At 33.7% G+C, this 10000-nt stretch overlaps 2 protein-coding genes across 3 annotated transcripts in view; both read right to left on the bottom strand.

The window, feature by feature from the left end:
• The window catches only part of LOC144970858 (uncharacterized), a 43668-nt gene extending 42438 nt beyond the window's left edge, over positions 1–1230 (bottom strand). The window contains exon 1 of the mRNA XM_078910960.1: positions 1066–1230. The gene's annotated coding sequence lies outside the window, so the exon portion shown is untranslated. The remainder of the gene's footprint in view (positions 1–1065) is intronic.
• LOC144970857 (uncharacterized) overlaps positions 1–10000 on the bottom strand; it is a 147430-nt gene that overhangs the window by 94860 nt on the left and 42570 nt on the right. The window lies entirely within an intron of this gene.

Here is a 10000-nt window from a genome sequence, read left to right as displayed (position 1 = left end):
CAACTTGTCTAAACATGTCAATGCTAACGCATTCAAATATCTTGATATTTTTTCCTGTGGTTTCTTGGAAATCATAAAGCAGAACACGTAGGCTAAATAGTTGGTTTGGAAAAAGTATTTTGTTTTGTTTTGTTTCGTTTTCTATACGATTCATAAGTTTTCATGACAGTGCTTTCTTTGTTGTGTTTTGTGTAGCTAAATATTTAAATATTCTTCGTGTTTGTTTTTAATTGGATGTTTTTTGTTGGACTTTTTTGTTTATTTCTTTTTTTTTCTTTTTTTGTAAAAGGGGGAAAGGGGGGGGGGGGGGATTCACGATTTTCTATGCATAATCCACATATATATACACGCACATATACACATTTCAAACATTGATCAGCACATGCTTAAAATTTCATACACAATATTTATTCCAGGAACGTAATCAAATGATAAACACCTTACTTTCTATTTATTCATTTTTTATTAGAACGAGTCTGGACAAACCGTTCCTACTAAGGTGTAAAATGAATACTTAATAATAATAATAATAATAATAATAATAATAAAAAAATAATAATAATAATAATAATAATAATAATAATAATAATAATAATGTTGAAAACATATATAGTGCTATAACTCCGAGACACCAGACTCTAAGCGCTTAAAATTACAATGTATTCTGGTTGAAACATACTCATTCACACACACACATAAACACACACACACACACACACACATACACAACAGAAACCAGACAGACCTATCTTGTTTCTCATACCATCTAATAAAGACGAAACAGATATGTTTTAAGCGAACGTTTAAAAATAGACAAAGATATTTTAAACCCGAGACTTCTAAGAAACTTCTAGTGATATTTCAAGTTTTTGGGTTTTGACAAGTTTGGGTCATTTCAATTTATCTGTACTTGAAGTTTTTAAAAACGTGGTTTAAAACGTAGATTCTCAGTCAGTGTTTTGCACTCAGCCACTGTGGCTGATGAAAATATTGTTAAGAAAAGGTAAACAAATAACTAATGTTTATGTTTACATAAAACATACAAATTAACATTATCTGCCTTACCTGAGATTATTGAATAATTGTTGTGTCGTCAACAAGAGTCGTTAAACTCAATATTATGTTTAAGAAATTGTTTGTGAAACCTTACTGTAAATTATAATATTGTGCGTCTAATCAAAGCAAAAATTTGAATAACAAGCTGAAAACCTTTGCAGCATTCAATTCGGACGTCACGGACAATTTAACAGTGTTTGCAAGATTCAGTAATCATAAAATAGAACAATTAATTCAACATCATAAATACCTCAAAAGAGATCACTGTCACGGTTGACAACGAGGAAGTAAGATGTTCATTCGAAAACCCCGCTCTGAAAGCTACAAAGTTTAGACATAGTATGAGCTCTGCCGTAAAACCCAAATTCTAAAATGTGCCCAGAAAACTTGTCCTTCAAATTTTGATCGATTTAAATGATCCTCATCTTGGCAAAACTCTAAAAACTGGGATTTACTGAATTCCCAGGTTGGCGAGTTTTTGGCAAGTTGACGGGTATTTTAAATGGTTGTGTGATCGATGATTTCGCGAAGTCCCAGGTTTGAGAGTTTAATAAGGACTAGTTTTATGGCCAAATTTTAAAATTCAGGTTTTACCAGAGTACGGCAGAGCTGATGGTGTTGTTTTGACCATTCACACGAGCTTTTTAAGTTTGTTTGTTTTTTTCGAAAGAAAATATAGGTAAACAAAATATAATTTTGTCAACTCAATTATTATATTGATGATTCTAATTGACTTATTATCTCGCTTTAAGTTTAATAAATTATGAAGGGTTTTTATTTATATTTTTTTTGGGTCTAATCAATGCTTGCACTGGTTCAACCTAACTTACATATTTGGTGATTGAATAAAACAATTCTACTTGTTCTGTTTTTTCAATTCTGTTTGTGACTTTGTGTTTTGTTTTGTTTCTTTTTCTTTTTGTTATTTTGTATGAGTGTGCAATAAGTGTTGTGTCTTTTAAAAAGAATAAAGCATAGGTAGAGTTGAGTTAAGTTTAATAGCATTACTTAGTTTGTGAAATAGTTGGTTTATGTGAAAAATTGAAAAGAATTGTAGAAAAGGGTACGCATTTGGCACGACTTGGTTGTTGCCTTTACGTATAGATAATATGTGTTTTTGATTTAATCAGTTGTACCATTTCTTCGATGTAAAGTGCCTAGAGTCTGTTTAGTTGAGTAACAACGCTATACAAGTTGTTATTATTATCATTATTTATATCATCATTATATTCATTATTATTATTATTATTATTATTATTATTATTATTATTATTATTATTATTATTATTATTTTTATTATTATCATTATTATTATCTATATATCATATCATCATCATCATCATCTATCATCATCATCATATTATCATCATCATCATCATCATCATCGTCATCATCATCATTATGTTATAATATCATTAATATCATCATCATTATTATTATATTATTATTATTATTATTATTATTATTATTATTATTATTATTATTATTATTATTATTATCATTATTGTTATAAGAATCATCATCATCATCATCGTCGTCGTCGTCATCACCATCATCATCATCATCATCATAATAATAATAATAATAATAATAATAATAATAATAATAATAATAATAATAATAATAATCATGATTAGATGTGTCAACCCTTAACTCATCGCTTGGACCCTGTTTATCCATTTTGTTTTGTTCCCGAAAATTGACAACGACAAATATTTCCAAATCTTTGGTTCGCAAGCTAGTATAATGCAAAAAAATAAATAAATAAATAAATCGTGACCCATGCTTCTGCTTAAACTCTCTTGCCGAAGACTGTTAACTGTTATATTAATGATCAGTCGCCTTAAAACAGTATTATTGGAGGGGGAGCGGTTCTGGTGCTTTAAATGACTTATTTAAGCTTTAATCTTATAGACTTTGAGTTAAAGTAAAGACCTTTATTAAGGAGAGTGAGTTTTATAATTAACAACTACTTTTAAAATACGTAAGTTTCCTATTCTTATCATTGTGACATTAAAACCCAATCTATCTTGTTTATCAAATTCAAGCCCTCATAATAAATAGGATTCGCGCTTAGGATCACAAAGAAATTCCAAACAAGCCTTGGAACCCGACTGAGATTGAACGTGGAATATATTATCAAATAACAAATAAGCAAACAGACATTCATGGTGATTAATAAAGAACACAAACAAATCAAGCAATGTCATAATCGGCTTTGATTTAAAGAATGAGTGTCGTATCTATAAACATTGGAAACAAACCAAGCTCAGTGGGGGATTTGTTTTTTTCTGGATGACGCAATGTTTTGATTAGTATGTCCTTTGTAAAATAAATAAAGTTGATTGCAGCTGATTTCCCAATGCATTGAGTCCACAGAGAGGCGCGTAGTTGAGTCCTTGGAAAAGGCTCTTTACTCACATTCCCTCAACTGGATCAGGTGTAAAATGAGTAACTGGTCGTTAATAGCGTTGTATTATCGCCTAACAGGCGTCATGTTTCGATACATGTTGCGTGTTGCTGTTCGCTAGAGACCCACTGTTAAACGCTTTGAGCAAGTTGTGGAAATCGCGCTATATAAAAGCTTAAAGTTAGTTGGGGTTTTTTGTTTTTGTCAAAAGTTGTTTACTTTTATTTATCTCCAGCTTGTTAATTGATATTTATGAATGAGTCTTACCAAGGAGATCTTTTTAGGAAATGAAGTAATGTTCCTTGCTCTTTACTCAAGATATTCTACAATAGAGCACAGTAATTACAAACACGCTTTAAAAGAATTGATGACAAAATCAAACATACCCCGACTGTGCCGAATTTTATCTACCTCCCCCCAACTCCCCTCCCCGCCACCCAATTTTTTTTTCTATTTAAATTAAATAAAATATTTTTAAAAAGTATATATATATTAATTTGCGGTGCTGTATTTATAGTTGTGGTTTGTATGTTTCATTTTCTAGTCCGTTCGACATTGTCCCACCAGCTTTTAATCATATTTTCATTTTTCGCTGATTTTCAGTGCAATGTATTTGTTGTAAGTGTTCCTATTTTTCCTAGATTATTTTTTTATATACATAAGGGAGGTATGGGCCTTGTTTTCATATTATTTTCCATGCATTATATTCAATTCGTTTTTATGGCTGTTTTTTTTTATCCAAAATATTTCACTCGTTTCGATTTCTGCAGCTGCTTTTATCGTTTCAGTTTTTATTACATTTCATGTATATCTTTTTTTTTAAATTCTTTTCTTTAGGTAGCTTCTCATCTTTTACTTCAAGTTTCTTTTCTTCACTCTTCGCTATCCTTCCACGATTAAAAAAAAACTTGAGCATTTATATTGCGCAATATCCACTAAACGTGCTCAAAGCGCTGTACACGGGGTCCCTAGTCAAAGCAACAGTTAACATAATGTAGACGGTGACGCCTGTCTGGTGGTATTACAATTTTTTTTTTTCGACGGAGACATTGCTGTTACGGCCAGATACTAATTTTCCACCTGAGATAGGTGAGAGAATGTGAGTAAACAGCCTTTTTCAACAACTAAACTATACGCCGTTCAGAGCGGGACTCGAACAAATGACCTTCCAATCTAAAGGTGAGTGTTATATCACTCTAGACCACATAGCCGCACACTCCTTGTCCAATGACTATATTTATATTCAAATGGTGACTCCACCCAAGATCGAACGATTTTATTCCTGGAATTATTTCCTTTAAATCAATAGACCATATCACTACAATGTCACGCTTGACTGATCACAACCCTTGTTGAAACAGTTTCAGAATACATGGTGACCCAGTTCACCATAACATTTTAGAGGCTTAGAAGATATTGCGTCATGCAAGATCCTCCCGCACTCTGAAAAAAAAACGTATTTAAAATTTTGGCCCGAAAACTCTTTATTTTTTTATTTTTTTTTTTTAAGTGATTTTTTTTACATAGTGCAATATAAACGTGCTCAAAGCTTTTTACAAAGGCACCCTGACCAGAAGCAACACGTGTGGAGAGAACGAGATATGACGTCTGTTAGGCGATATTACATTTTTTTCCCCGACAGAGACAAAGCTGCTAACGGCCAGGTATTCATTTTACACCTGAGTATGATGAGAGAATATGCCTTTTCCAAGAACTCAACTATGCCCCGAGTGGGACTCGAACCACAAGACCATATAGTCGATCGTTTAAAATAACCCTCATGACTTTGTGAAGTACTTGGTTTGCAGATTAGGAAGGAAGTTTAAACAACGCGTTTCAAGAGACATCCTAACCTTAAAGTGAAAGCGTGTCCTAGATCATGGGGGGAATTCCTTATGGGGACATTGGATTTTACAAGCTTTTTGACCCTCGCAACCTAAATAACGTTGTGATTGTATGGAAGACAAGCTGTAAATCAATATCATCATCATCAAGATCATCATCGTCACCATTATGATCAACATCATCATCGCCACCACTATAATGATAAAAATAATGAAAATAATAATAGTAGTAGTAATAATAATAATAATAATAATAATAATAATAATAATAATAATAATAATAATAATAATAATAATAATAATAACAATAACAATAATAATAATAATTAATAATAATAATAATAGTAACACGAATAATAATAATAATAATAGTAACACGAATAAATAATAATAATAATAATAATAATAATAATAATAAATAATAATAATAATAATAATAATAATAATAATAATAATAATAATGATAATAATAATAATGATATAATAATAATAATAATAATAATAATAATAATAATAATAATAATAATAATAATAATAATAATAATATAATAATAGTCATCATCATCATCATCATCATCATCACCATCATTATTATCATCATTATCATCATTATCACCATCCTAGCATCATCGTCATAAATCATTATAATCATTATGATTATCTTCATTATCACCATCTTCACTGTCCTCAATGACAACATTATCAATACCATTAGTGTCTCCTCTTCATCCTTCTTCTCTTCCTCTTCCTCGCCCCCCCCCCCTCCTCCTCCTCCTCCTCTTCCTTCTCCTCCTCCTCCTCCTCCTCCTCCTCCTCCTCCTCCTCCTCCTCCTCCTCTTCTTCTTCTTCTTCTTCTTCTTCTTCTTCTTCTTCTTCTTCTTCTTCTTCTTCTTCTTCTTCTTCTTCTTCTTCTTCTTCTTCTTGCTGCTCTTCCTCGTCCTCCTCCTCCTCCTCCTCCTCCTCCTCCTCCTCCTCCTCCTCCTCCTCCTCCTCCTCCACCACCACCACCACCACCTCCTCCTCCTCCTCTTCCTCCTCCTCCTCTTCCTCTTCCTCCTCCCCCCCCCCCTCTTCTTTTCCTCCTACAACACCCAATCTCCTAATTTCCATCCTCTTTCCAAATATTATTATCAACAATAACTGCCCCTAACAACTAGTGCAAACATCAACTGCACACAACACCACTCTCGTTGTCGCCACAACCTTATTAATCATACAAATCAAATGTATAAACAATCAAATTATAAACAATCATTATTTACAGGAAAACGTTCTCATAAATGTCATGGTCAACCATTCCAACAACACAGCTCTCCATCATAGGTATTTATACATCAATGCTTTCCATTCATTCGATTTTCCAAATTTCTAAGATCCCTCGGATGATGTCACTCAGATCGGAAAATCCCGATCTGACGGGCTGTGCTTACTGCGCCGTGAATTCTTAATGGCCTAGAATAAGTGGACAACAAATCCAAAGTTGACAAGCGACCTTTTATGGCAGACGAATATCATTATAAACCGCCAAGAGAATGGGCATAGTGGTTAAAGCTACACGAGTATGCAGCCAGAGTTCCGGAGTTCGAATCTTTATTATAAACACCCTGAATGGTATGTACATTCAAAAATACAAAGCGGATGAGCATAAGATGATGCAATGCACGACGAATCAGATATAAACATTATTACAGGAAGAAAAACTCGACCCTAGACATCAGTCTTCCTCGACTGGGGTTCGAACCGCAGACCTTTTTGCCGGTTGTCTCACTTAACATTTAAAAAGTGACAACACACGCTGTCGTGCTCAGAACCCCCCCCCCCCCCCCCCCCCCCCAAAAAAAAAAAAAAAGCAGGTATTTACAATTTTGGCCAGTGAAAAATATCGACCGATTAAAATGACTCTCATCTTGTCAAATATCCTCAAACCTGGGACTTCATATAAATCGATCTATCTTTGAAGGATGTGTTGTTTTGTTTTATTTCCAAAATTTTAAGTTCGAGTTTTATAAGAGTTCGGCCATATAGAGAGCTAGGACGACTTACTGCTAAATAGGCTTCAACAGTCATGACGTCACTTCCCCCTTAATGACGCATAGTAACTTAGTAACTGGTACTAAACTATCGGAACAATGTCGGACGCCCTTATGAAATATTTCTCCGACGAGCATAAAAGTGTATCCAGAGGAGAAAAACAATATAAATATGATCCTGTTTTGACTGTTTCACATGACATATGAAAAGTTCTAGCCAGAATGAAGAATAATAAGTACCGATTTTCTTTGCTTAGAACCACGCTGCTCGCCGTTGCTGGGCGAATTTTTCTTTATTCCAGAGGAAGACTAGATTAACCCAGGCGTCAGCCGCAGTTCTGCGCCACAAATTGAGCATGGGCGAAATGTCTTGCTCAGAGTCACATATCGTGGGAGGTTATCGAACTCGATACCTTTCCGGAACGAAGCAAAGGCCATACTGTTGAGTCATTCTGCTGCAAAAGCAGCTAAATCAAATTTAACACATTGGACTGAAAACCCAGTTTAGTTCATCTTGTTAATCCGACAAAATACCATGATGAAGTGTTTGGTCACATTTTACCCGCATTCATTCTCTATTCTCTAGTATTACGACATGTCCAGCATGTTGGGATTTCCCCTTTTATCAGTGACTGCGCCCAAACTTTTCAACAAGTAACAATACCGGTTTCTCGTCGGACCGTGTCGCCGTGATCATTTTATAATCATTTTATGAAAATATAAAAACCATTTTATTCTCTTTCGTAAAAGAGAACTTTTTTAAAATTTTAACTAAATAGTTTACACAACGAGATACCTGACGAGAATATATATATATATATATATATATATATATATATATATATATATATATATATATATATATATATATATATATAATATATTATAAAGATGCAGCCGTATTACTATTTGCATCGTCAACATCTTTCTTTCTTTACTTTTGACATACTCTCTCTCCCTCTCTCCCCCTCTCTCTCTCTCTCTCTCTCTCTCTCTCTCTCTCTCTCTCTCTCTCTCTCTCTCTCTCTCTCTCTAAGCATAGATTCTATTTTTCCTGTTAGGAAGGCCCTGAGCTCGAAACCCGCGATGGGCGGCGCATAGTTGAGTCCTTGGAAAAGGCTCTTTAATCGCATTCTCTCACTGTACTCAGAAGTAAAATGAATACCTGGACATTAAAAGCGTTGTCTCCGTCGGGAAAAAATGTAATATTGCCCAACAGGCGTATTGTCTCCTAAATACTAAGTGTTGCTGTTGGCGAGGGATTCCTTGTATATGGCTTTGAGCACATTTAGTAGATATTGCGCTATAAAAAAGTTCATTTTTTAAAGTGTAATATCAAATTTGTGACCAATGACCTTGACACGGTATTATGCCCGGAGAATTTAGACTGTGAACAGTGAATTAATGAACACACATATGAGCTCACCACGTTAATTTTCGTTTATTGAGAAGAAATAATATATACATTCTGAAGGATCTATAAAAACAAATTTTTGATCATTTAATGTTTAAATTGATTTTTTGACACCTGGGTGACCCCGACATAATTCCGGATTGATGCAACGGGTAACATTTACTTACTCATACTCGTCCCGAAACCAAACAATTGATACGGATTTTTTAGATATAAGTGGCAGCTCTGGAAAATCAAAACACTTTTAGGGATGACAGCAGCACAACCTAGGACATAATTCTATTCATGACTTTACCACAGGAGCTCTCCTTGGGGTTTGAAAGGTTAAAGGCCAAAGGTCATTAAATCTGACGGTGATAAATTAATATTAGTTAGAACATCCGGTTTGTCCAATTTGAATTAGCTCTGGGGTAATAAAATAAAAATGACAAATAACAGCTTTTAACTGGATTTACTATTTCATTTAAAGTAAGATAATGTAGGTACTGACCCTCGTAACAAAGAATTACTTAAACTAAATTTATATCTATATTTTAGTTATTAACCCTTTAACACTGAACAACTTCCAAAACATTTCTTCAACTGACTGTGCTCGGTCGCATTAAACTAGTTTATAGTTGATGTCATGAGCTACAATGATCAGAAAATACGCATTTAAAAAAAAATCCTTTAAAGGTAGTTATAATTTTTTTATCTATTTTTCTTATTTGTTCTATATTTGTTTTTGCTTTTAACTTGTTCGAAGGAGTTGCTTCTCTGAAGACGTTCGGTTTTGTTATGCTGGAGGTTCTTGCTACCGATTTTCGAGTAAAACCAGATATAGCATGTAAAGGTTTAATCAAGTCAACAACCAGGAAAATTAGTCTCGAAACTTCCTTCTCCGGGCTTCAAAGAGTTAATTATCTAAAAAGAGGTAAAACATGCTTGATTGCTAACCTGTCCACTTCCTTGTAGTATCTGACACCAGGATACACAGCAATGCAAATGAGACATATCTAAATGTTTCAAATTAAGTCATTGTTTCATTTATGTACGTGTGTGTGTGTGTGTGTGTGTGTGTGTGTGTGTGTCGCGATCGACATGCTGGGGCATTACGGTTGTGGACCCACAATTGATACAATGCGCTTAGTTAAAATACTCACAACACACAAAATTATGTGTAACCTGTATAGTCTGATTGCTACAAATTAGTAAAAACTAATCAGAAAATGGTTGGCTATAAACAATAACAAAGAGCTGAGTGAAG

This window comes from Berghia stephanieae, chromosome 4 (genome assembly GCF_034508935.2).
Source record: "Berghia stephanieae isolate SIO BIC M18660-M18661 chromosome 4, UCSD_Bste_1.3, whole genome shotgun sequence".
Taxonomy (NCBI): Eukaryota; Metazoa; Mollusca; class Gastropoda; order Nudibranchia; family Aeolidiidae; genus Berghia; species Berghia stephanieae.
This window is presented reverse-complemented; position numbering and strand designations above follow the sequence as displayed.